Source organism: Gossypium arboreum, chromosome 3 (genome assembly GCF_025698485.1).
Source record: "Gossypium arboreum isolate Shixiya-1 chromosome 3, ASM2569848v2, whole genome shotgun sequence".
In the NCBI taxonomy this organism is placed as follows: domain Eukaryota; kingdom Viridiplantae; phylum Streptophyta; class Magnoliopsida; order Malvales; family Malvaceae; genus Gossypium; species Gossypium arboreum.
This window is the reverse complement of record NC_069072.1, coordinates 58334143-58361658: the sequence shown is the minus strand read 5'-3', so window position 1 is coordinate 58361658 and position 27516 is coordinate 58334143. Positions and strand designations below refer to the sequence as shown.

The 27516-nt window shown below is 32.8% G+C and overlaps 1 non-coding gene across 1 annotated transcript; it reads right to left on the bottom strand.

Moving 5' to 3' along the window:
• Nucleotides 1-17165: 17165 nt before the first annotated feature.
• On the bottom strand, nucleotides 17166-17272 carry LOC128290746 (small nucleolar RNA R71). The gene has a single exon (XR_008280533.1). It is a non-coding gene; the product is annotated as a small nucleolar RNA R71 (small nucleolar RNA).
• Nucleotides 17273-27516: the final 10244 nt, after the last annotated feature.

Genomic DNA, 27516 nt, shown 5'->3' with positions numbered 1-27516 from the left:
ATTCATACACACTTACTCATAGTGTGCAAAGCACACACAAAACATACCTTGTTGTTGGGAATTTCACAAGTGCATTAACTGAAAATTTTCCAGCAGCTTATAAATTTCAAATCACATACCTTCGGAGTTTATCCGGATATAGCTACTCATTCAAAACACCTTCGGGACATAGCCCGGTTATGGTAACCCGCACAATCGCCTTCGGGACTTAACCCGGATATCACAACTAGCACAATTGCCTTCGGGCTTAGCCCGGATATCATAGCTCGTACAATTACCTTCGGGCTTAGCCCGGATATCACAATTCGCACATTCATTCACATCTTTGTTTCAATTTCATAACAAACTTTTATGCACATTTTACTTAATCAAAAATATCATTTCGGCTCAATGGCCATATACAAGGGCACAATTTCGATTGCTTATTACTTCATTCAATCGAATCAAAATCTAAGTTTCGATACTCGAAAACTTACCTCGGATGTTGTCGAACGATTCTGATGGCTATTCGACTACTTTTTCCTTCCCTTTATCGGATTTGGTCCCCCTTTGCTCTTGAGCTTAATTTAACAAATAATTTGATTCAATCATTTGAGTATCGAAAAGAAGAACTCAAGGCACTTAGCCCACATATATTCACTAGACATTAAAGTCACATAAGTACGGAATTCATGAATCGACTCAACACACAAAGCCTTCAACATGCTTACTCATGGCCGAACAACACAACCTCTTAGGCACTCATTCATGGCCGATTATGCATGTTGATGTTGAGGCCAATTACATGTTTAACACCACACATGAATGGCACACATTTTACTAGCTAATGCTTTACATATTGTAGCTCAATACTTATAATATAGCATCAAGCACTCATATGGCCGATTATACTTAGTCATACTTGCACCAATCAACAATAAATTCCAAGATTTTCACATCATATGAGTACTAGGCCGAATGTACTTGCAATTTCACAACCATTCTTCAACATTTTCTTCTTTAAACAAACATATTTATCACTTACTTCATAACCAAAACATCATGTGCAAACATATACACACATATAGGTGCAAGGTCAATTCTCAAGGTCTTCACAACCATCTAAAACACAAATTTTTACCAATCAAGTAACAAGCATAAATCATGCTCATGAATGCATCATGGCCGAATACATCACATTCATACCCCTTTCAACTTCGGTCATGGTTAAACAAAGAACTCAATGTCCTACTCAAGAATACTAAAAAGAAATTTCAAGAGTAGTCAATCCTTCATTACATGCATCATCAACAAGCTTCACATTTAGCATGCAATGGCTTTAACAGAATATCAACCTTGGCCAAACACCATTTTCATGGCATAACAAGGATTTGAACCATGGCTAACATGCACATCAAGTTAGCAACCAAAATAAGCATGAATCTCATGACACAACCTCAAACATACCTTAATCTTGATGCAAGTATGACCAAATCTCCTTCTAGTTCTCTTCCAAGCCAAGCATGAAGCAAAACTCCTATCTTCTCCCTTAGTATTTTCGCCAAGAAGGAAAGAACAAGGATGAACAAATTTTTTCTTGTTTTTCTTTCACATACACTGCAATGGGGGAGGGGAAATGCCACACTCACACACATTTTTTTTTCTTCTCTTCCTACAACTTAATTATTAAATCATTTCCTCATCATCCATTAACAAAACATGTTTCAACATGTTTTCTTTGCCCATAACCCTTGTCATGGCCGGCCACTAAGCTTCCTTTTGGGGAAATTTGACATGCAAATCCCTTATTTTTGCATGCATGATTAACTAGTCATCACACATTTCCCCATCATACTTTCAAAGTTTACTACTGAGTCCTTTCTAGTGAAATTCACCTTTATAACACTAAATCGAATCATCAAAAATGCCACACACAAATTAATACATATCATAGGCATCAAAATAAATTTTAAATTATTTTTATGCCTCGATTTTGTGGTCCCGAAACCACATCCCGACTAGGGTCAATTTTGGGCTGTCACACTTATTGCAAAGGGTTACAGTCAAATTCCAGGAGTGAACTTCACAGATGTGTTCTCCCCAGTTATTAAGTATAGTTTGATTCGAGCTTTGCTTGGTATTGTTCCCATGCATGATTTGGAGCTTGAGCAGTTAGATGTAAAAACTGCATTTTTGCATAGAGAACTTGAGAAAGATATTTACATGTAACAACCAGAGGGTTTTACAGTCTCAAAAAAAGAGGACTATGTTTGCTTGCTGAAACAGTCCCTTTACAATTTGAAACAGTCACCAAGACAGTGGTACAAGAGGTTTGATTCATTTATGACTTCTCATGATTTCAAAAGAAGTAGTTTTGACAATTGTGTTTATTTTAAGAAAAACAGTGATAGTTCTTTTGTGTATCTACTTCTTTATGTTGATGACATGTTGATTGTAGGAAAAGATAAATGAGAGATAAGAAAGGTTAAAGCCCAACTAAGTGAAGAATTTGAGATGAAAGATTTAGGACCAGCAAAGAAGAAACTTGGTATGAAGATTCTCAGAGATAGAAAAGTAAGTAAATTGTACCTAAGTCAAAAAGGGTACATTGAGAAAGTTCTTTGCAAGTTCAATATGCAGAGTGCTAAGCCTGTTAGTACTCCTTTAGCAGCCCATTTTAGACTTTCATCGGCTCTGTCTCCACAATCAGATGATGAGATTGAGTACATGTCACATGTTCCATATTCTAGTGCAGTGGGATCTCTCATGTATGCTATGGTTTGTTTATGTCCAGATTTATCATATGCAGTCAGTGCAGTTAGCAGATACATGGCGAATACCGGTAAAGAACACTGGAAAGCATTTCAGTGGATTTTAAGATACTTACGAGGTACTACTGATGTTTGCTTATAGTTTGGAAGAACTAGAGATAGAATCATTGGGTATGTTGATGCTGATTTTGCTGGAGACCTTGATAGAAGAAGATCTCTCACAGGTTATATCTTTACAATCGAAGGTTGTACAATCAGTTGGAAAGCCACTTTGCAAACTATAGTTGCTTTGCCTACCACTGAAGCTAAGTACATGGAAATTACTGAGGCTTGTAAAGAAGCTATCTGGTTGAAGGGACTCTTTAGTGAACTCAATGAAGATCTTCAAATCAGTACAGTATTTTGTGACAGTCAGAGTGCAATCTTCCTTACAAAAATCAAATATTTCATGAGAGAACAAAACACATTGATGTTTGGTATCATTTTGTTCATGATATTATTGCTCGTGGTGATATTGTTGTGAGCAAAATTAGTACTCATGAAAATCCTGCAGATATGATGACTAAGCAAAATTAGTACTTATGAAAATCCTGCAAATATGATAACTAATTCACTTCCTATAACCAAGTTTGAGCATTGCTTAGACTTGGTTGGTGTCCATTGTTGAAGTTAAACCCTTAAAGGGTTTTATGGAAGAGGTGGAGAACTTGTTCGTTGAGAGTTCGCGATGAAGAACTTGTTCATTGAGAATTCGTGTCAAGGTGGAGATTGTTAGAATTAAATGACCCGAATCCTTATTTAAATAAAATACAGTGGTAAAATAAAATAAAATTAAAATCCATATAGAACTACACTTCTTTTATTTTATTTTAGAATAAGGTTTTTTAAACCTTATTAAACTCCATCTATTTTATATTGATTAGAATAAGGTATTTCAGTCTTACTAGAATATGGCTTTACAAGCCTATAAATAGACATAGCCTATTCCTCTTGTAATCATTCGAATTCGACATAGTGAATTTTCTTCTCCTCTGCCCGTGGTTTTTTTCCCGAAAGGGTTTTCACGTAAAAATCTGTGTGTTCTTTATTTTATTTTATTTTTTCACAATTTATTTTGAAAGGATGAAAAAAGAGAGGATTGGGTTAGTGATTTATATTTATTATTATTAAATTAAATTGATTGTGACTATTTTTGTCATCTTCCCCATTAAGGGGTTGAAAACAAAATATTTGATTATAAAATATCTACTTAGATTGTGGAATAATTTAAAAGAAAAATATAAGCAATACAATATGGTAATTCTATCTAAAGCACATTATGGTTGGATGCACCTGAAGTTGCAAGTTTTTGAAACTGTGAATATAACTCTACAGTATTCAGAATAAGTTCTCAATTAAAATTATGTGAAAAATATTACTGATGAGAACTTGCAAGAGAAAACTTATTCAAATTTTCATGCTTCAAATGTGCTCTTATAGTAGCAATATCGTGAATTTTTTTTTCAATATTTAATATCATGTTTACTTATGATTGAACAAAAGTTCTTAAACAAGAAACCTAACCATTCGCTAAAGAGAATGTAACAATGTGTAATAAATTCGAAAGATATAATCTTGGATGTGGATGTAGTAAGTTGGACTATAATAAATTTTCTCACCACCAGAAATGGAAAAATGAAGAAAGCAAGAAAAGAGTAAGAATTCCCAATAACTCTTTAAGAAGAGAGACAACTTATGTATGAAAAGTCATTAGTTATGTACCTGTTGTACACCTGGAAAATAGGATTCACTCTCAAAGTTTGCTATTAATAAATTTTGATTGGATTCAAAGTCTACTACTGGAGTTTAATTTGCTTACTTCTTGATAAAATCGTCAAGACTCAACGTAGAACAAAAAAGGTACATCTTTAAATATTAAATTTGCCTTGATATATGGTTTAAATATTTGAGATGTTCATTTTAAGTTTTGATTACATGGGTTATATATTGTTTTAAGTATCTCATTTGTTCATGAAAATGAATATTAAATGATGTTTGTCGCTATAGTAGATTTTAGAATTAAATAATAAATTTGATTAAAACATATCTAGTATGAAAATTTGTATTAATAAACTAATGAATTTTATTCGAATTTGATTTAATTCAAAGAATTGTTGATGGTAGTAGTTCATGTGCGTTTTATATTATTCCATTTGTTAATTAGTTTGAGAAATGACATGAGCAATTGTAAATGAAAAGTTTTATGAGCATGATGGTTGGATTTTGAATTAGATTTCATGCATGTTTATTATGATAATTATGAAAAATAAATTGCTAGTTTTTCATTATATCATATTTTTATGTTTGAGATATGACTTTTATTCATATATTTAATTTAGGCTTGTTTCTATACATGATTTAACTAGTTATTCTTAGTAGTTAATTGATTATGTAAAACCCTTATTAAAAGCACTTTAAAAGTATTTTGAATTGATCTCATATCTTGTTGTGGCTAAACAAAATAACGAGTTATTCGTTCAACTAGTTCTACTCTATTCCCCAAAGTGAAAGTAGCAATGCATAACAATTATGAAAATTTAACTTATTGTCATTATTGACAAATAGATAAGAAGAATATGGACGATTCAAAATGTTGTCAAATGTTTACTCTTAGTACAAAATGCTTAATGATTTATACTAATTTATCACTCCTTGAAGCAAATGATATCTCTATAATCTTATTGGTAAGAAATATTATATATGCTTACACTACTGCCTGAGTTACTTTTTGCACATTCCTTAAGGTGAATGTCTGCAATAAATATAATAATTTTATATTTTTTTGGACATTTGAAGATTTTGGCATATTCTATAAAACAAATATTGTATATAATTGTTTGGAAATTATATTTATTTTGTTGACTTAGTGGCATTATAGACTTCACATTGATTTAGACATTTCCAGTAGTAAATGTCACAATAGTACTTATATGTGGATACAACGTAAAAGGAATTACAGTAAAATTAACAATTTGTCACAATTTATTTTGAAATTATTAGTACAATTGAATTACATGTTAAAGCAAACCAGAAGTTTACTGATACAAGTACATTTACTATTAGGCGTAACCAGTTAGACCATTTTGGATCATATATGAGGCGAAAATTAATTAAGAATTCATATGGGCATTCATTAAAGAACCAAAAGATAATTCATTTAAAGAAATCTTTGTTTGTTGCTTATTCTCAATGAAAATTTATTATTAGAAACTCACTAGCTAAAGTTAATATTTAATGTCTTGCATTTGTGAAATGAATATGAGTCCATTTATCCATCATGTGGATGGTTTTGATATTATATAATTTTGGTAGATGCATCTAAAAAATAATCACATATGTGTTATCAACTTGCAATTTGTCATTTGCAAGATTGCTTATTTAAATAATTAATTTCAGATTATACAATTAAAACAATTCATATTGTTAAAGCTGATGAGTTTATATCTCAACCTTCTATTGATTGAGCTTGAAAAACTTTTGTAAAAACTTGTTATTTATATGCATAATGTTTTAGAGAAATTATTAATTGAACGCTTCTGATTAATATCTAAATCATTATGAGAGCTAAACTTCTTATATCAACATGAGATTATGTTGATTTACGTGTTGTATGCATTAAGCCAATAAGTTATAAATACTCCCATTACAATTGGTTTTGGTCAATAGTTAAATATTTCCATACTAGAATTTTTGTATGTGCATATATGTTCCAATTACTCCAGTACAACGTACAAAAATGAGTGAATCCTCAAAGAAAGTTGGGAATATATATTAATTACGAGTCTCCTTGTATTATTAGATGTTTTGAATGTATTAAAGATTCAATTATAACATGATTTGTGATCACTATTTTGATTTGATAATTTTTCCGATATTAGGGGGACAGAAGTAATAGCTAAATGAAATCACTACTTGTAATGAGTTATCATTGTCTAGATCCTTATAGAGAGTAATTTGAACTAGAAGTTCAAAAAGGATAACTCACTTTATTACAAGTTAACTGTCAGATGTATTTACAAACTTAATGAGAATAACCAAGTGTTATATACCATCTAATATTTTGAATCAAAGTCCCAGTAGGAAAATCAGTTAGAATAAATAATAGACTGATCAGATCCAAAGATGAAAATTCTTCTAGTTAGTCATATAGTGGAGGCGTGTGCTTCAAAAGAGATCAAAGACATAACTAATAACTAGAACTCCATCAGAGATTAAGGCACATAAAACTGAAGATTAAAATAGTGAAAATAAAGAAATCTCAATAAATTATGTCAATTCGAGAAAATATGGAACCGATAATAAAATTGGTCAACAATGGTTTTGCATGCAATATTATTGTTCAAATAATGAAATAAAATGAGAATCTTGAATAAATCTATTGAGAAATATAGATATGAAATAGATTGGTCAAAATAAAAAGATGTAACTCAAGTACAATTAAATTCGTGGAGTTTTTGGACCAATAATTCAAATATTTAAAGGTATAAAGCCAATAAGAGTACAAATGAAGTAGTTTTGCAAAACTGAAATAAAATATGAAGTTTTTCTCTAAGTCCTAGCATTGATTATGAAAAGATATAATATTCTTTTGTTGTAGATGCAATAACCTTTAGATATATTATTAAACTAGTAGCTCATAAAAGATTTAACTTATGTCTAATGTTTGTTGTTACAACCTTTTATGAATCACTATAGAGTAAAATTTATATTAAAATCCTTGAAGGATTTAGAATGCTAGAAGCATATTGAAATTCTCGGGAAATTGTTCATTTATATGAATTGAAATAAGTTGAACATATATGGCAAATTTGACTTAGTGAATAGCAGTTGAAGGAGAACTATAAAATGATTCAAAGTACCTATTTGTATTTTTATAGAAGAATCATGATTAAAGTTTGTTATGATTATTGTTGAAACTCCTCAAGAGATCAAAATATATTTTTCCAAAAATTTCCTTACTCATGACTTTCAAAAGAATGGTAATATAAAAAATTAGCAAATACGTTCAAATGGTTATTTGAAAAGCTAGTATTCAAGATTTAATACGTAGAATAAAAGATATTATATGATGTTTTCATAAAGTGGTGTAACACCCTATACTCGATCTAGTCACCCGATTCGAGCTATAAGATATTACAATTATAAAACTTTTATATCATTCACAATTTAATAAAAATAATCAAATTATTCATTTACAATCATTTCCATACTATTCAACCAAAACGGGACCTAATACGAGCTTACAGAACATTTAAGATAAACCGAGAACAATTTTGGATTAAAATGAAACTTTTAAAAATTTTGAGTAAAAAGTGAAAATAGGGGTCACACGGCCGTGTGATAAAGCTTAGCCTGTGTGGCCAAACCGTGTAACTCACTGTGCTCGTGTAACTTATGATCACACAGTCGTGTCACTAGGCCGTGTAACTCTTTGAGGCCATGTGGACGAGCCTACACCAAAAATCAAAAAGGCTACATGGCCATGTCATGCAACCGTGTGGGACACACGGTTGTGTGGCAGACTGTGTGTGCCTAAAATACCTTCAAACACAAGCTATTTCACCTACAGTTTCTTAAACACCAAGCCATGCATTTACCACTACATTAGCCTATTAAAAAATGAACCAAAACATACCAAAATATACTAATTCATATTCAACCGATGTCCCAAACCAATATGCCGTCATTGGCACCACATTTCAGTATAAATAATGAGCTACAAAATATTCTTATTTAATCATCAAATGAACTCCAAATAGCATATTTCACAATCAACCATTTATACCAAACTTTCTATTGTCAATATATCCTAACCATAGTTTCAAAAGATTACTAAAACAAAATAATCATTTCAACAACAAAACACAAGGATGACATCAAATGACAAGTTACCTGTTCAATATACCAAATACCAAAATCTTGTTTGCCATTAAAATGACACAAATCATCATCTCACAAAATAAATTTAATATAATATACCTAATTAGTTTTACCACATTCATCACAAGTTGATCATAAAACATGAAACTTTACATTATATCAACTTTAACCACATTACAAAACCATTAGAGCTTCAAATTCATCAACGTCAAAACCCTATATACATGCCACAAAATTCAAAATAATAAATCAAAAACTACCAAAATAGGAGTTTTATAGTGTGAGCCTTAAAGTTGATCCATCCAATCAGTTTCGCAAAACGTTAACTACAGAAAACAAAAACAAACCAAGTAAGCTTAAGTAGCTTAGAAAGTTCATGGCTTAAATTCAAATCAACTTACCTCAATTAAACGTTTGAAAACTAAAACACTTAGACTACTCAAACCTAACAACCATTTATAAAAATATATAGAATTAGTGTGGAAAATAGTTCATCATATACTTCATACTCTTCAATGATTCAATCAAAATCATTCATATTTATATATCTATGTTTCATTGCATCAATACTATAAAGAAACATTCTTGCATGATCATTCATTAATACAAACCTTCTAATGGGTAAACACCGAAATTATCCAATCAATTTAACATTAGTTACAAATTTTCATAGCCCGATGAATTATAGTAACATGACTCGAGTACTCAAGTAACCATATCAGACCAGAAAGCATTAAAATGCTAACAGAGGCACCGAAGTGTAAACCCGTACAAGAGTGCATTCAAACTCTATTGGCATGTCAATTGTATCCTAATCGTTTGCTACATTCAAACAAGCATTTTAATAGAGCTCGCAACATTTAATAATTTAGAAGCACTTCCAGAAATACATTCATACACATACTGCCAAACAACTAAGTTCGTTTCCAAATCATAAAATCATATTTCCTAAATGTTCAACAACTATTGTAACACCCCTAACTCGTCTCCTTCGCCAGATTATAGTTACAGAGCATTACCGATCAAATCATAACCAATAATGACATTTAGAAACAATCAATCAGTTTAAATAATAACATTCAAACTAATATTTATTCATGGCATAAACATGGTTTTGGAGTGTTACAGTACAAAACGGAACATTCAACTTCAAAACAAAAAAAAAATGATGCAATTTAAATATTATCATTTAAATATTAAATTTAGTTATAGAAAAAATTAACTTACGACCTTAAATCGAGCATACGAGGCCTTAAAAATAGTTCGGGAATAGTCTGGAATCAATTTGTACAAAACAGAAAATTTTGGGAAAACTTGAAAATTTTTGAAACAAGGGTCATATGGCCATGTGACATAACCCCGACCGTGTGGACATTCGAATTTCGGACACATGACCCTATCCCAGCCCATATGGGTATTTCAAAATAGGGCTACACAACCGTGTCATAGGCCGTGTGCGAAACCATATGTGCATTCGATGTTGGGTCACACGACTGTGTCGTAGGCCGTGTGCCAAACCGTGTTACATACTAACTTGAAAAACATTGACTTGGATTATTTTAAATATATGCATGCAAGCTCTAGACACAGATGAATGCATGGTATATCATTAAACTTGATTTAATTCTGAAAATGTTAAATAAGTTGAATCATAATCGAATGATACGAGCGAGTACTCGAGCGAATACTCGTAATACTCCAAACATAGAGTTGTGATTTGTATAAAGTAATGAAGAATATTGTTAGGTATTGTTCTTGAGACTTGTAGACATACAAAGACTTAGAATGATAGCTTTAATTCTAGCTCTCGAAAGAAGCAGAATGCAATATTTATACGTTGAACAGTAATTTGGTCAAGATTTTGCCATGCATTATTGTTTTATTAAGATATAATCCAAGTAATTCCAACCTTCTCATTCAATAGCATCAATCCTCTCAACTTTGTCTCGTAGAATTGCCACATCATTTTATTCATTATTTGATTTTTATATTTCATACATTAGTACATCACTTCAAATCATTATTCTGTTTACTTTGCCATAAGCCTAATTAGTATAGTTTATAGTAATAATTCAACCATATTTTTACCTATTCCAATCACTGTGGAGGCAATCCCACTTATCACTTTATTACTTGATTTGACATGTATACTTGCACATTTGCATTACATATTCACACGTGACAAGTTTTTTGCGCCATTGCTAGGGATCGACAATTTGGTGAAATTTAGTTGTTATTATCTATTTAATTTTGTTAGTTTTTAGCTTACTTAGTTGTTTTTTTATTCTTTTTCAGGCTTGCTGCTAGTGTAGCAGCCTAATTTTAGTAAAATCGGAACAGTGGTTCCGTAAGCACAAATCTGAGCTAAAAAGAAAATTTTATTTTAATATTATGGCATGATATATATTATGATAAGAAGGTTGCATGAAAATTTCAATAAGAAAATTCTATTGATTATGTCGTTAATTAGAGAAAGGACTAAAAAAAGTGCATTCCCGGGACTTCGTTCCGGTAAATCAGATTCATAAATATTTTTAATAAATATTTATGAATTTAGTTGTGTAGTTAATTAGGTTTTAGTTAAGTGAATTTGATTGAATTAAAAATAATTAGGTAAAATGATTAAATTGCAATGGAGGTAAAAGCTTAATTATACATTAAAGGAAAGTTAGAGGGGCTAAAGAGGAAATATGCCATTAATATGAATTGAGGCGGTTTAACCTTTTAAAAAAATCTAAGATTTTTAATTATAAATTATATATTTTATTATATTTACTTAATAAATAAATAAATAATATATTAATTCTATTATATTATTTTATTATAATATATATAACATTAAAGTAAAACAAAAAGAGAGAATAAGAACAGATGAGCAAAATGAAACAAGGGGAAGAAAAAGAAAAGAGAATTTAGGGTTTTTTTTAAAAGTTCCAAGCTCAATTGGTAAGTCAATTTAAGTCATTTTCTTATAATTTTTTAATTTTTATGATCCCAGAACAAAATACTACTTAGTTTATGTTGAAATTTTAAAAGTTAGTAGATTTTTGGATGTAGTTTATGTTGAATTAATTAATGAATTAGGGGTTGAATTAATAGAATTTCAAGTTAGAATTGGGTAAAGGATTAGATTGTATGAATTTTATTTTTTTTCGCGCCTAGGGACGAAATTGGAATTAATGAAAAGTTTAGTGGCAAAATGGTAATTTTGCCTAAAGTATAGATTGAACTCAATAGAATATAAATTGAATGAAATTGATAATTAAATTCATTTATATAGATCTAGACGACTCAAATACGAGGTTAGATCGAGGCAAGGAAAAAGTCTCGGATTAGTAGACTTTATTAACAAATGAATATCGAGGTAAGTTCGTGTAACTTGAATTGAATTCTTTTATACTTGAATTGTATGTTTATGTGACATGAATGTTATTTGAATGTTTAATGTATGGTAAATGATGAAATGATTGAACATATTTGATAAAAAGGAAAAATAATCTCGGTTGAATAAAAGAAATTCGATAGATCACTAAAAAAGGATGTTACATGGGAAAATAAAAGGATTTAGCCCAGACGGGTAATCCAAATCGAGCTTAATAGCGTATTCATCACTGAAAGGATTTAGCCTGGACTGGTAATCCTGACAAATACTCTTTGAGTATATGTTGCAGGGGATTTTGCCTGGACTGGTAATTCCATTGTGTGAAATGAGACTCGGGAGTGTGCTCCCTAAAAAGGATAAATATGAATTGACGGACTTGAACTTGTACACTATAAGTGTACTATTAGAAATCCATCGAAATTTCGAGAAATTCAACGGGAAAAATATAGAAAATGGCAAGTACGTGAAATCATGAAATTGATGAGCTCATCATTCATCTATGTATTGAAATTATACGATGTTATTTGACTAATCCATGGGTTGAGTTTGTATGTGTTAGACAAGTATTCTATTGTTACGGATATGTGCATGTTTGATTTAATTTTCATAGAAATATATGGTAAGTTTAATTCTTGTTACATGAACTTACTAAGTAGTAAGTACTTACCCCATTTCATTTTTCTCTATTTTATAGTGTTCGGAAGCTCGGGAGGTCGGAGATAGGTTAGAGCCACATCACACTATCAACCATCAAATTTTGGTATATAAAAATGTTTCATTTTGAGTTAATGGCATGTATAAACTAAAAATATATATATACTAATGTTAATGTTGAAGAGTATGGTTGTAAACCTAGCTACTAGCATGGCTAGTTTGAACTTGGTTTTGAAATGTTGATAAGTCAAACTATGATTATGCATAAACACATACTGTTGAGTTTTTAAAATAGTTTGAAACAATATTGAAATTGCTTGGTTGGTATTGAAAAAGTTTGGTACAGGTACTGGATGAAAACGGATGAGAAACGAGGCTTAGATATAGCCTTGTTTTTGTCCACACGGGTAGACATGAGCACACACAGCCTGGTACATGGGCGTGAGACCTTTAATAATGAGAAAAAAATTGGGATTTTGTGAAAAATTCCCTATCATCCCGATTTAGTCCCAAATCGTTTCTAATACATATTTTGGGCCTCGAGGACCTTTATTATGACAGCCCTAAAGTGACCCTAGTCGGAAAGCGGTTCCGGGATCGCTAAACCGAGTCACCAAATTATTTGAATATGATCTATTGTCTAAAATATGTGATTATGAATGTGTGAAGGTTTTAAGCTTCGATTTAGTAAATTGCATGTGAAATTAGTCGATAGGACCTATGTGTGACACTTTTGAAATGTGATAGGTAAATCTATAAGGATCTATTAGTGCATGTAATCAAAAGGGTGGACTTGCATGTCAATTTCCCTCTTTTTAATTGCTAGTGGCCGTCCATGACAAAGAGTGATGGGCAAAACATGTCATAAAACATGTTGTGACAATAGTGTATGTTAGGAAAAATAAAATAAGGAGTATGGGTAATAAAGAAATGGGAAAAAAAAAAGAATGGTGTGAGTGTTTCCCCCCCTCCCCATTGCCGTGAGTTGAGGGAAAGAAGAAAAAAAAAAGTGTCAATCATTTTTCACTTCTTTTGGCTGAAAATTCTAAGGAAAAAAGAAAACAAGTTGTGTTCTTTGGTTCTTCTTGGCCGATTTGAGAGGGGGAAGAAAGGAGTGAAGCAATCGGTCATCTTAGGTCGATATTAAGGTAAGGAAGTTGATACTAGTTCTTGAAATCCTAGTTGATTTTGAGTGAGATATCAAGTTATTGTTGGTAACCCATGTGAAATTGTGATTTTGGAATAAGTAAGGTTTTCGGCTATGGAGATTAATAAGGGTGATGGTTGTGTTTCATGCTAAATCTTGATGATTATGAGTTCCTTTCTTGGGTCTACCTTAGATCCATGAAGTATATTTTATTTGGTGTTGTTGGAAGTATCGGCCATGGTATATCCATAAGCATGATTTATGCTTATTGCATGATAGGTAAGATTTGTGTTTTGGATATATGTTTATATTTGGTTATAATCAACTTGTGATTCGCTCTTGCACATATATATATATATATGTTTGCACATGATGTATTGGTATGACATATATACTATCTCTAGGTATATATTTACATATGATGATGTTTGGTTATGAAGTAAATGATTGATGCGTATTGAGTTACAATATGTAATCGTTAGTTAGTAAAATGTATGCCATTTATGTGTGATATTAAGTATATAATTGGCCTCAACATGGACATGCATATTCGCCACATGAGGTGGATTGGTGTGCATGCATTCGGTTAGAGGCAAGCATATTGATGCCTATTCTTGGCTTAGATAATCGGCTAAAAGAGAGTGTGGACTATTGTGTTGAGTTAGATTCATGATTTCGTACATATGTGACTTTAATGTCTAATGAATATATATGGGCTAAGTACCTTGAGTTCCTCTTTTTGATACTCAAATGATTAAATCAATTTATTTGTCAATTTAAGCTCAAGAGCAAAGGGGAACTAAATCCGATAAAGGGAAGGAAAAAGTGGTCGAATAACCATCGAAATCGTTCGACAACATCCGAGGTAAGTTTTCGAGTAATGGAACTTAGATTATGATTTGATTAGATCATATTTTAAGCAAATCAAAATCATGCTCTTTGTGTGTGGCTATTGAGCCGAAATTGCAAGTGTGAAAAGTGCCTTGTGTTTGAGTTTTGCTAATGAAAATGAAATACGAATGTGTCATGATTTATTGATAAATGTGCATGGTTATTCGAATGATGTCCGGCTAAGTCCCGAAGGCTTTGTGCTAAGTGACTATATCCGGACTAAGATCCAAGGCATTCGTATGCGAGTTACTAAATCCGACTAAGATCCGAAGGCATTTGTGCTAGTTACTAAATCCGGGTTAAGTCCCGAAGGCATCTGTGCGAGTTACTATAACCGGGCTATGTCCCGAAGGCATTTGAACGAGTAGCTATATCCGGTTAAACTCCGAAGGTACGTGATTCGGGAATGAATGAACTTGCTGTAAAAATTTCAATTAATACGCTTGTGAAATCCCAACAATGAGGTATGTTTCGTATGTGCTTTGAATTAGTTGAGCCCTTACAAATAAGTATTCGCCGGTTGATAAATGAGCTACCGCCTTTAGCTAAGTTGATCTTTGTGTATGAATATAAGGGTTGGTAATGTGAAGTAAGTATGATATTGAGAATTTGTGCATATGAAATTATCTGTTTAGCTACATGAATGCTATACTTTGGTTGTGTTTAAATTCATGGCTCAAACTTACTAAGCATTAAATGCTTACTCCGTTTTCTTTGATTTTCTGTTTTATAGATTTTGGTTCTTCAGCTATCGGACTCGGGATTTTGAAGTCAAGTCGCCCACACTATCAAAGCTCCTTCTTGGTATACTATTTTGGTTGAACTTTGAAATGGCATGTATAGGACTACCCTTTTGTTGTAGGTCATGTACCTTTCGGTTTTGTGTAAATTTGGATAGCCATGCGAAAATGGCTTAAGTATACTTTGGGCACGGTATTATAATCATTGTATGTTGTTCATTAAGAGGTATGGAAATGTTTGGAAACGATTAGCCATTGGGATGGTTAATCATGATCATATTTTGTGCTATTTATGTTTAAGGGCTAGTTGAATCATGGAAACTATGAAATAGGTAAAGCCTACCTTAAAGACAGATGCTGACAGCTGCAGTGATGTGGATGTGAAAAATCACTAAAAATAGTAGGAATGAAATTAAATAGTGAATAAATTATGTAAATGAAACTTGACGAGTCTATTTTCATAGGAGAGTAACGAAACGATCATATGAACAGTATGTTAAGAGATATTTAAGTTTTCGTGAGACAGGGCCAGAACGATTTCTGGAGTCCCTATCCCGACTTTGGAAATTCATTATAAATTTACCAGAGATAATTAGAAGTCATGCCATATATGTACAGGTTCCTTTTCGAGTCTAGTTTCCGTAGAAACAAACGGCATCAGTATTGAAGCTCTGTACAGGGAGATATCCAAATTGTAATGCAGGAAGGTCAGTGTAGTCGCACCCTGTAACAGGGGAGAATTTAACTAATAAACTGTACTAATTGGCCTGACCAAAAATTCTAGAAAAAAATCTGTAGATGGAAATATGAGTCTAGTTTCAGGGAAAAATTACAAAACTGATTTTCAAGTTTTGGAACTCAAGATATGATTTTTAAGGTGACAGTGACGCAGTTAGCCAACTGCCTGGAAATTTTTAAAATGGACTGTGAAAATGAGTGGGTTAAGCCCGTTAACCCCTCGTGTCCGACTCCGGCAACGGTCTCGGGTACGGGGTGTTACATTTATGTTATAATGAATTTCAGGATTTGAATAGTATTTGACTCGATTTACCGGTAAATGTTTCGTAAACTTCGGTAATACCTTGTAACCCTATTTCGGTGACGGATATGGGTTGGGGTGTTACAGCTAGTCTATGAGTAGATGTATTCCCAAGAACGAAGAATATTATTTTGACACAAAAATTGAGAGAACCTTGAGAAGAAGACGAAAGGAATTGTGATAAATGGAAAGGATTGGAAATGATCCAGGAAAAGAAGATTCATTACATTCAAATGGTAGGGACGCTAATATTCCTCGTGTGATAGATGATAGAGATAGACCCATTAGAGAATACGTAGTGCCTATTTTGGATTATTTGAATCCAGGAATTGTCAGGCCACATATTCAAGCTTAGCATTTTGAGTTAAAACCAGTGATGTTTCAAATGCTACAAACTGTAGGACAATTCAGTGGATTACCTACTGAAGATCCATAGCTGCATTTAAAAGTCTTTTTGGATGTCTATGATTCATTAAGGCAACAAGGTGTTCCTGAAGATGCCCTGATACTCAAACTATTTCCTTATTCATTGTGAGATTGTGCTAGAGCATGGTTGAATGCTTTGCCATCAGGAACGGTGGCATCTTAGAATGAACTTTGTTAAAGGTTTTTGTTGCGATACAACTCTCCAAACATGAATGCCAAATTAAGGAATGATATTACATCTTTTCGGCAATCTAAGGATAAGACATTGTATAAAGCTTAAGAGCGGTTCAAGGAATTAATTAGAAAATGCCCGATGCATGGTTTCCAACACTAAACGCAGATGGAAATGTTTTACAATGGATTAAATGCACATACAAGAATGGTAGTTAATGCATATGCCAATGGCACTTTGCTAGATAAATCATATAATGAGGCATATGAAATTCTAGAACAATGATTATCAATATCCAACTACAAGAGTAGGGACTGGCAGAAAAGTTGCTGGAGCTTTGGAGTTTGATGCGATCACTTCATTAATAGCTCACGTATCATCCCTCACTAATATGATTAAAACATTAAAGAGAGCAACTGTAGTGCAGAAAATGAAAGAAGCAGAATTAACATGTGTTTATTATGGGGAAGATGTTTTTGATTAATGCCCATTGGACCCAGCCTCAGTATGTTAGATGGGAAATTTCAATCGAAACAATAACCATATTCTAGTATATACAATTCAGGATAGAAACAACATCCTAATTTCAGTTGGAGTAACCAAGGGGTGGGAAATTCCAGTAATGTTGTTCGACAGAATGTCACAAGTGCACCACCTGGATACAATCAACCTATGCCATGGCAAAATGTTCAGCAAATTTCATCGTCATCATTTATGGAATCTCTATTAAAGGAATATATGGCCAAGAACGATGTTGTAATACAGATTCAAACTACATCTTTAAGTGCTTTAGAAAACCAAGTGGGACAAATTGCCAGTGTATTAAGCTCAAGATAGCAAAAAGCATTACCGAGTGATACTAGAAATTCAAGATCTTAAGAGAAGGAGCATTGCAAAGACATTACACTCAGAAGTGGTACTCGGCTACTTGAAGTTGTTAATGATACTGTTGTTGAAGAAGATAGCTTAGATTTCACACATAAGGCGAATTCAGAACCAATAGTGGAGCAATCTACAATTGAGAAGAGCAAATAACAAAACATTAAAGGAGAACCAGCTCGTGTTGCCAATAAAATGCCATGGCAAAACAACCTCAACAAGTTGAAGGAAGGCTATTGCCACCTTGTCTTCAACGATTTCAGAAGTTGAAACAAGATTTTCAATTTAAAAAATTCTTGGATGTCCTGAAGCAACTTCATATCAACAAACCACTGGTGGAAGCATTGGAGCAAATGCTCAATTACGTAAAGTTCATGAAGGACATATTGTCAAAGAAGCATAGACTAGGGAATTTGAAACTGTTGCTTTCACTGAATGGTGTGTAGCAATGTTGATGAACAAGTTGCCACCGAAATTGAAGGACCCAGGGATTTTTACTATTCCTTGCTCAATTGGAAATCATTATGTAGGCTAGGTATTATGTGATTTAGGTGCAAGCATAAATTTAATTCCTATGCCTGTTTTTAAGAAATTAGGAATTGGAAAGACAAGGCCTACAACTGTCATGCTACAGTTGGCTGGTCGTTCTTATTTACATTCGGAAGGTAAAATTGAATGTGTTGGTAAAAGTTGATAAATTTATTTTTCGAAAGATTTTATTATTCTAGAATGTGAAGCTAATAAAGAGGTACCAATTATTCTTGGGAGACCTTTTCTAGCCACTAGTAGAACATTAATTTATGTACAAAAAGGAGAATTAACAATGAGAGTTAATGACCAGTAGATAACCTTTAATGTTTTTGATGCCATGAAGTGTGCAGATATAGATAAAGATTGTCACGCCATTGGGATTATTGACACAATAGTGAATGAAGAATTAGCAGAATCTTGTTACAACAATTCTAATCATGAAGCAAACTTAGTTGAGTTGAATGAAGATGAACTGATTGAAGAACTTAGTAAACTGATAGAGGCTAAGCAACTTAAAAATTGAGCAATGAGGAGTTTTGAATTTTTAATTTATTAGAGCGTTCTTTTAAACCTCATCGACCTTTTATAGAGGACTCTCATACGTTGGAGTTAAAGTATTTTCCACTACATTTAAAGTACTCCTACTTGGAAGACAACAACACTTTTCCAGTAGCTATCTTTGCAGAGTTAACATTTGATCAAGAGGCTAAATTGTTATAAATTTTAAATAGATTTAAGAAAGCGTTAGGGTGGACAATCGTGGATATCAAAGGAATCAGTCCAGCTATCTGCATGCATAAGATTTTACTGGAAGATTTCCATGGTAATTTTATTAAGCAGCAGAGAAAACTGAACCCCATTATGAAGGAAGTCCTTAAAAAAGAGATTATCAAATGACTTGATGCTGGAATAATCTATCCTATTTCTGATAGTTCATGGGTCTGTTCAATGTTTACCCAAGAAAAAGGGGTGTTATTGTAGTTAGCAATGATAAAAACGAACTCATTCCAACTCGTATAGTCACAGGATGGATAGTTTGCATGGACTATTGAAAGCTTAACAAAGCAACCGGGAATGATCATTTTCCTTTGCCATTCATCGGTCTAATGTTAGATAAATTAGCGGGAAAAGGCTTTATTGCTTTTTGGATTGTTATTCGGGGTATAACTAGATTGCCATAGCTCCTACTGACCAAGAAAAGACCACGTTCACGTGTCCTTATAGAACCTTTGCTTTTAGAAAAATACTGTTTGGATTGTGCACTGCCTCTGCAACATTTCAGTGTTGCATGATGGCAATATTTTAGGACATGATGGAGAAATTTTTGGAAGTTTTTATGGATGAGTTCTCGGTGTGTGGTGATACTTTTGAAGGTTGTTTAAAAAACCTTGAGCCAGTTCTTTGTAGGTGTGAGGAGACTAACCTTGTTCTAATTGAGAAAATGACATTTCATGATTTGTGAGGGCATTGTTCTGGGACATAAAATTTTACAGTAAGGAATTATCGTAGACAAAGCGAAGATTGAGGTTATTAAGAAATTGCCACCACCCACTATAGTTAAAGGTTTTCAAAGTTTCCTTGGCCATGCAGGATTTTATCGATGATATATTAAGGATTTTTTGAAGATATCTAAACCCCTATGTATATTGTTAGAACATAATAGAGCTTCCAAGCTTGATGAGCCTTGTGTGCAAGTATTTGAGGAATTGAAAGAGCAGTTGGTAACAAAACCGATTGTCATAGCACCGGATTAGACATTACCTTTTGAACTTATGTGCGATACCAATGATTTCAGTGTAGGAGCAATGCTTGGGCAAAGAAAGGATAAAGTGTTTCATGCCATCTACCATGCAAATCAGACGTTGACAGATACGCAGTTGAACTACGCTACTACTGAGAAAGAACTATTAGCTATGGTATTTGCATTTGACAAATTCAGATCCTATTTAGTTGGCACCAAAATTACAGTTTATACGGATCATTCTACGATTAAGTATTTGGTCACCAAGAAATACTCCAAGCCAAGGTTAATTCGGTGGATATTGCTGCTACAAGAATTTAATCTAGACATTCGAGATAGGAAAGGTACAGAGAATCAAGTGGCTGATCACTTGTCGAGACTTGAAGCAAGAAATGAGGACGACAATATTCAACTCACTAAAGAGGATTTTCCAGATGAGCAACTGCTGGTTGCCATGGCATTTCCTTGGTATGCGATATTGTCAATTTCTTAGTAAGTGGATTACTTCCACCTAAGCTCAACAGTCAAAGATGAAGGAAATTTCTCCATAATGACAAGTGATATTATTGGGATGAGCCATTTTATTCAAACATTGTGTAGATCAAATAATTTAAAGATGTGTTTCGGATAATGAGATTCATAGTATTTTGCACCACTACCATTCAACACCATATAGAAGACATTTCGAGGGAATACGAACTGCTGCAAAAGTTATCCAATCTTGCTTTTATTGGCCAAGCATGTTTGAAGATGCACATGAAATTTTCCAAACTTGCGATCATTGTCAATGAACTGATAGCTTAACAAAGAGGTATGAAATGCCATCGCAAAATATTCTAGAAGTTGAATTGTTTTAAGTGTAAGGAATCGACTTTATGGGTCCATTTCCACTCTCTTGGGGTAATACATACATACTTGTGGCTGTAGATTTTGTCTCCAAGTGAGTTGAAGCTGTCGCTCTCCCTATGAATAATGCCAAATCGGTACTAAAGTTCCTGTATAAAAATATTTTCACCAGGTTTGGTACACCTCTTGCCTTTATTAGTGATGAGGGTTCTTATTTTGACTTCAAATTAGTTGCTACTACCTTGAATAGATATGGGGTTAAACATGAAATTGTCACGGCATATCATCCCCAGACAAATGTACAAGTAAAGATCTTGAATAAAGAAATTAAGCAGATTTTAGAAAAAGTGGTTAATCCCACTTACAAAGATTGGTCATCCAGATTGGATGAAGCTTTGTAGGCATATCGTATTGCATTCAAGACACCACTGGGAATGTCACCTTTCAAGCTCATCTATGGGAAGTATTGCCATTTTCCTGTTAAACTTGAACATAAGACATTTTGAGCAATTAAGAAATTGAACATGGATTAGATTAATGCTGGCAATATCTGACTACTGGAGCTGAATGAGATGAAGGAATTCAAAGCTCAAGCTTATGAGAATACCAAACTGTACAAAGAAAAGACAAAGCAATGGCATGATAAGAAGATTTTGCCACGACAATTTAAACTTGGACAACAAGTGTTGTTGTTCAATTCCAAGCTGAAATTGTTTCCTAGTAAATTGAAGTCTTATTGGTCTGGCCTATTCGAGATAGTGCATGTTTACCCTCATAGAGCTATAGAAGTCAAAGATGCCAAGACGGATTTTAATTTCAAAGTCAATGACCAATGCATTATTGGGGAGCTCTCATACTTTGTGATAAACATTCCATTACTCTTCAAACTACGTAGTGTTTTCTTTAGCCTACTTTTATTTAATTAATTTGCTTTTGATTTATTTCTTCTATCGGTTTAATTAATTTTTATTTCCTTTTTTTATTGTAGGTAGATTTCGGCCTAGGTTTTGTAATAGTTAGCCCACTTAGTATACTTGCAAATTTTTAGCTTAATTTTGATTTTTTTTCTTTTTCTGCCTAATTTTTACTTTACCGTGTCAAACCATAATTTCAAGCTGATTTTATCCCCTACGTCACTGTTATATTTTTTTCTCATTTTTACCCTAGTCGATTCATTTTCTTTCTCCAAGTTATTTTTAGCTTTTTCTTTTTCACCATTTTCAGTTTTTCTCCATAATAGTAAAAGTCTTAACTTTTTCTTTTTACAGTTACTATTTCTTCTCAAATGGCTCGACGTATGCCATCTTCATCAACCTTTTTGCCTCTAAGAACATTTTTCAGCAAAGCCACTGAAGAAAAGTACAACATGAACATATCAAAGTGACCATTTTGTATGGAAAAAGGCTTTCTTTTTCAAGATATAGCCTTTATGGGATACACTAAAACAATTTCTTCAGTGGTAGAGAAACATGGATGGCAACTCTTTTGCTTTCATCCTGACGATGTTCTCATGAAAGTTGTAAATGAATTTTATACTCATTTAACCTCTCCAGATAATGCTTTCATCTATGTACACGGTTCTTTGGTGTTATTCTATAAATACTCCATCAACATATAATACAGTTTAGTTGAAGGCCCTAATAAACATTCTCAATTTGACAAGATAATAACTGCAGAATAACTGCAGAATATCTTTCATCCATTCTCTTAAATCTCACCTTAACCTTTCAACTCATAACTCTACTATTTCAAAGGAACGCATGTTGTTACTACACTCTATTATGACTGGAAGAAAGATAAATGTTGAAAATATTATTTTTAAAGAAGTTTATCATTGCGCACACAAGAATGCAGGCACCCTGAATTTTCCATCTCCCATTACTGTACTTTGTCAACGGGTCAATGTCCATATCCAAGAAAATGAGGACAAAATCCCTAACAAATGAACCATCACTAAACAAATTTCCATGAGATTTTCAGGGGAAAAAGTGCCACGACATCTTGGCTCTGCATCAACCTCTTCTCCACCTATTAGTTCCCATGTCACTCCATCCACATCTTACAATGATTTTGAGCTGCAAGTACTCGGTGCTCTTGAGATGTTAAAACAACAGTTTCGTTGGATGGAGAAGCAACAACTGAGGACAACTACTGATCTAAGCAGGGCTCAAGAAGAAATGGCTTTATTTTGGGACTATGTTAGAAGGAGAAATAATGCCATCAAGAAATCTTTTCAGAAAAACTTTACCAGGCCCATGCCTACATTTCCTACTTTTCTCAAAGAGTTGTTATTGGATCTAGAAGATGAAGACGAGGATGAAGTTAAAGCAGCTGTAATGGACACTACCACACATCCAACCACTGCAAAAAAGATTAACAAAGAAATAAAGGAGGAGGAAGAGAAAATAGAATTGGTTAACATTGAATCAGATAAGGAAGGAGATAACACCAATCAAACTTCTACACCATAGGAAGCTGCTACTGTACCTCAAACCACACCCATATTGGAGCAAGAGCGTGAGATTAATCTACTGATTGATAATCTCACTAAATCAAATGATGATGATAATGAAGTGCCAATCAATCTGCTAAAATGGAAGCAGTGCTGCAAACATGCTTCCAGGAAATCCACTTGACCCAATTAAAGTAACACAAATTATTTCCAAGCTTTTATTTTTTACTTTTCATTTTCATATTTTTTTTCTTCATTTTTACATGTGTTTTTCATGCATTCATAATTGTTTTCATTGCATTTTTTACATATCTATTTGTTTTTTGTATAAGTGATATTTTGTTTCTTATCATGCATTGAGGACAATACATCCCTTAAGTTTAGGGATGTGTTGTACAGATTGCATGCATGAGATATTTTGTTTGAACATTATATTCATTTTGTCACTCATTTAGCCATGACATACAAATGCTAAATGACTATTAGACCATGAGAAGTATGTTGTTAACTATGATGTTCGATGAGGATAATAACTTTTCAAACTGTGAAAATTGTGAATGTTTAGCTTAGGATAGTCATGTGGAAATTGAGGCCTAAAAGTAGAATGACCTAAGTATAATCGCAATTAGTCTATAGTGTAACACCCCTTACCCGTATCCGAGGCAGGGCTAAGGTACGAGGCATTACCAGACAAACATACAAACATTAAACTAAAATACGAGCCATAAAATTTTATTCATATTTCAAAGCGTTCATTCTCTTACACATAGTCCCTTATTTGAGTCTACGGAGCCCAAAACATACTTTAAAAAGGGTTTGGGACCAAACCGAGAACTTACAAAAATCTTGGAAATTTCATGCTTTAAGGCTCCACACGCCCTGTCCCAAAGTCGTGTTCCATACACGGCTGAGACACATGGTCGTGTCTCTGCCTGTGTGGAATATACCTCGGCTATTTTCCAAGCTTTGGTCAACCTTGATCTCTTACACACTTATACAAAATCAAAAGCATATAACATGGTATTCGTTTAATGATTAAACATCCTTAATTAAACCACAAACATAGCATTTGTATGTCATCAGACATGTGTCTCTCATACTCATTTTACCTTGTTTATTATAGTACCACTTATACATTTATACCAAGATTATCATCTTACCAAATATCTTGACTTAATCATCAAGCATTCATATTTAAAGCTAGATCATATCTTTATAAAATACCATGATTCAGATCATGAGAATAACATGTTTGCTCGAAACATTTCAATTCAATTCCATACCCAACAAGCATTACATTGAGACTAGTCATATATATATATATATATATATATATATATATATATATATATACATGTCATGATACATAACATTCTCTTTTGTTTTCTTATAAACACATATCATTTATTTCATTATATCAATATTTCATATACCATAGTTTCCATGTATTCCACATATATTTATTTTCCTCCTCCTCCTCTCCATTCCACATCCTTAATGTATATAGCATTCTTGTAAGTACGATTTCACAATTTACTAATAAATGTTCACATCAAACTGCCCACACGAGTCATAGTCACTTAATTATTTATAATTCGAGCTACAGAGCTCCAAATTAAGATCCGTAAATTTTCCCTGAAACTAGACTCACATATCGTTCCACCATAAAATTTTCATAATTTTTGATTTAGCCAATTAGTACAATTTATTCATTAAAATTTCTCCTGTTTCACTTTTCGACAGTTCTAACCTCTCTTCACTAAAAATAATGATCTCACAAGATGAACTCGGATAATGTTCTTGTTGATTTATCTTGAAAATAGACTCATTATGGATTTTAAAATATAATTTTAGCCTCTAATTATTTTTCTCCAAATTTTTGTGATTTTCCAAAGTCAGAACAGGGGATCACGTAATCATTCTGAATTAGTCTCACGAAAACATAAATATATCAAAATATAGAACTCATTTGCTTTCTATGTTTCTTTTATATGAAAATAGACTCATTAAGATTTAATTTGATATCTCATTCAGTCTCTGATTCAATTTATACTATTTTTGGTGATTTTTCAAAATCACATCACTGCTACTGTCCAAAACAGTTTTATTGCTAATTCACTCTTTCACACTTTCTTTGTATTAACCTCATTTTAACATACATATCACAAATCATTTTCACCACATTTCATACATCACAAGTATAGGCCCATGATCACAAGGTCACCATAAAATCATCCTCATGTATAACTTACTTGTTTATAACCTTACCACATCCTGGTCACTTAATGAACACATCATTCACATAACCAAGTTCCTGCACATATTCATCACAAAACTCACAAAGCAATACACAGAGAGTCTCCCGTTGAACACTTCGGATCAATCCTTGATACTTGATGGTTTCAGCACATAACTCCACCCATCATATAGTTCGGCTCTCTTGTACACATGGTGAACACTTAGTACCACCCATGTGACCTAGCCAGTTTATCTCGTAGCTCTCTTATCTACATGGTGTCCTTCACTTGGAACCACGCATGCAACCTAGCTACATATATCCCGTAGCTCTCTTGTCTACATGGTGTACACATAGTATCACCCATACGACCTAGCTACATTATAATGTCTTGTAGCTCTCTTGTACACATGATGTGCACTCAAGACTATACATGTGACCTAGCTACATACCATCTCAGATCATCCAATCTTTCCAAGGTTCAACCGGATTTCTTTCTCTTTTCCAACAATTTCACCAATCAAGTAATTATCCACAAACATATTTCCAATATTTTATAAAATATCATAATACAAGTAATAGTGATGTATTACTTACATATAAACTTTCATCTCATTTAATATCAACGCAATAACATTAAATTACACAATGTCTTATTAAAAATCATATGAACTTACAATTTCCCATAATATCCATAATCATAGAAATCACATTTATGTATGATAATTCAATGCACTTCATGTACCATAAACATATTTTTAAATCAATTCATAAACTTGGCACCATAATCATTTAATTTAACATAATTCAATTAATTCACTAAATTTAACTTTCAAATATAAATTAGAGCATTATTGTTGTATTATTATCATACCAACTTACATACTTTCAACACCTCGGAGATCATAGTAAATATATCAATTTTACATTGAAACATGCATAAATTAATGCTTATTATACATATGAACTTACCTTGATATTAAAACGGCCATTTTACCAACTTTCCCAATTTTCGATTTTCTCTCATTCTAGGTTCAAATCTCGTTTTTGGGATCTAAAACATCATATTTTACTTATTTAATTAATTTACTATTCAAAACAGTCCTTAACTCAAACTTTGGAAAAATTACAATTTTGCCCTAAACTTTTGCATATTTACACTTTTGCCCCTAGGCTCGGAATTAAACTTCATCCCTTATTCTTATGTTTTATGACATGATGATCACTTTTCCCTTCTATGGCAACATCAAATTCTCACTCTAACATATACTTATGACTATTAGGTATTTTTACCGATTAAGCCCTTTTGCTCGTTTTCACTTAAAACCGAGTAGCACAAGTTGTCTAACATAATTTAAAACCTCATATTGTATCATAAAACACCAGAATACACAAATTTTACCTATGGGTATTTTTCCAAATATGAACCCTAGGTTGAATTATTGATAGCATAAGTTAAATCAAGTTACCGGGACTCCAAAAACATAAAGAACTTGAAAAACGGGGTTAGAACGAACTTACAATTGAGATTGGGAAGCTTGAAAACCCTGGCCATGGAGTCTCCCTTGGTATACACATCCATGGTGAAGAAGATGAGCAAAATTGGCTTTTAATTTTGTATTTTAATTCCTTTTACCCCTAAATGACCAAAATACCCTTACTACTAAACTTTTCAAAAATTCCATCCATGTCCAATTTTTATCCATAACTT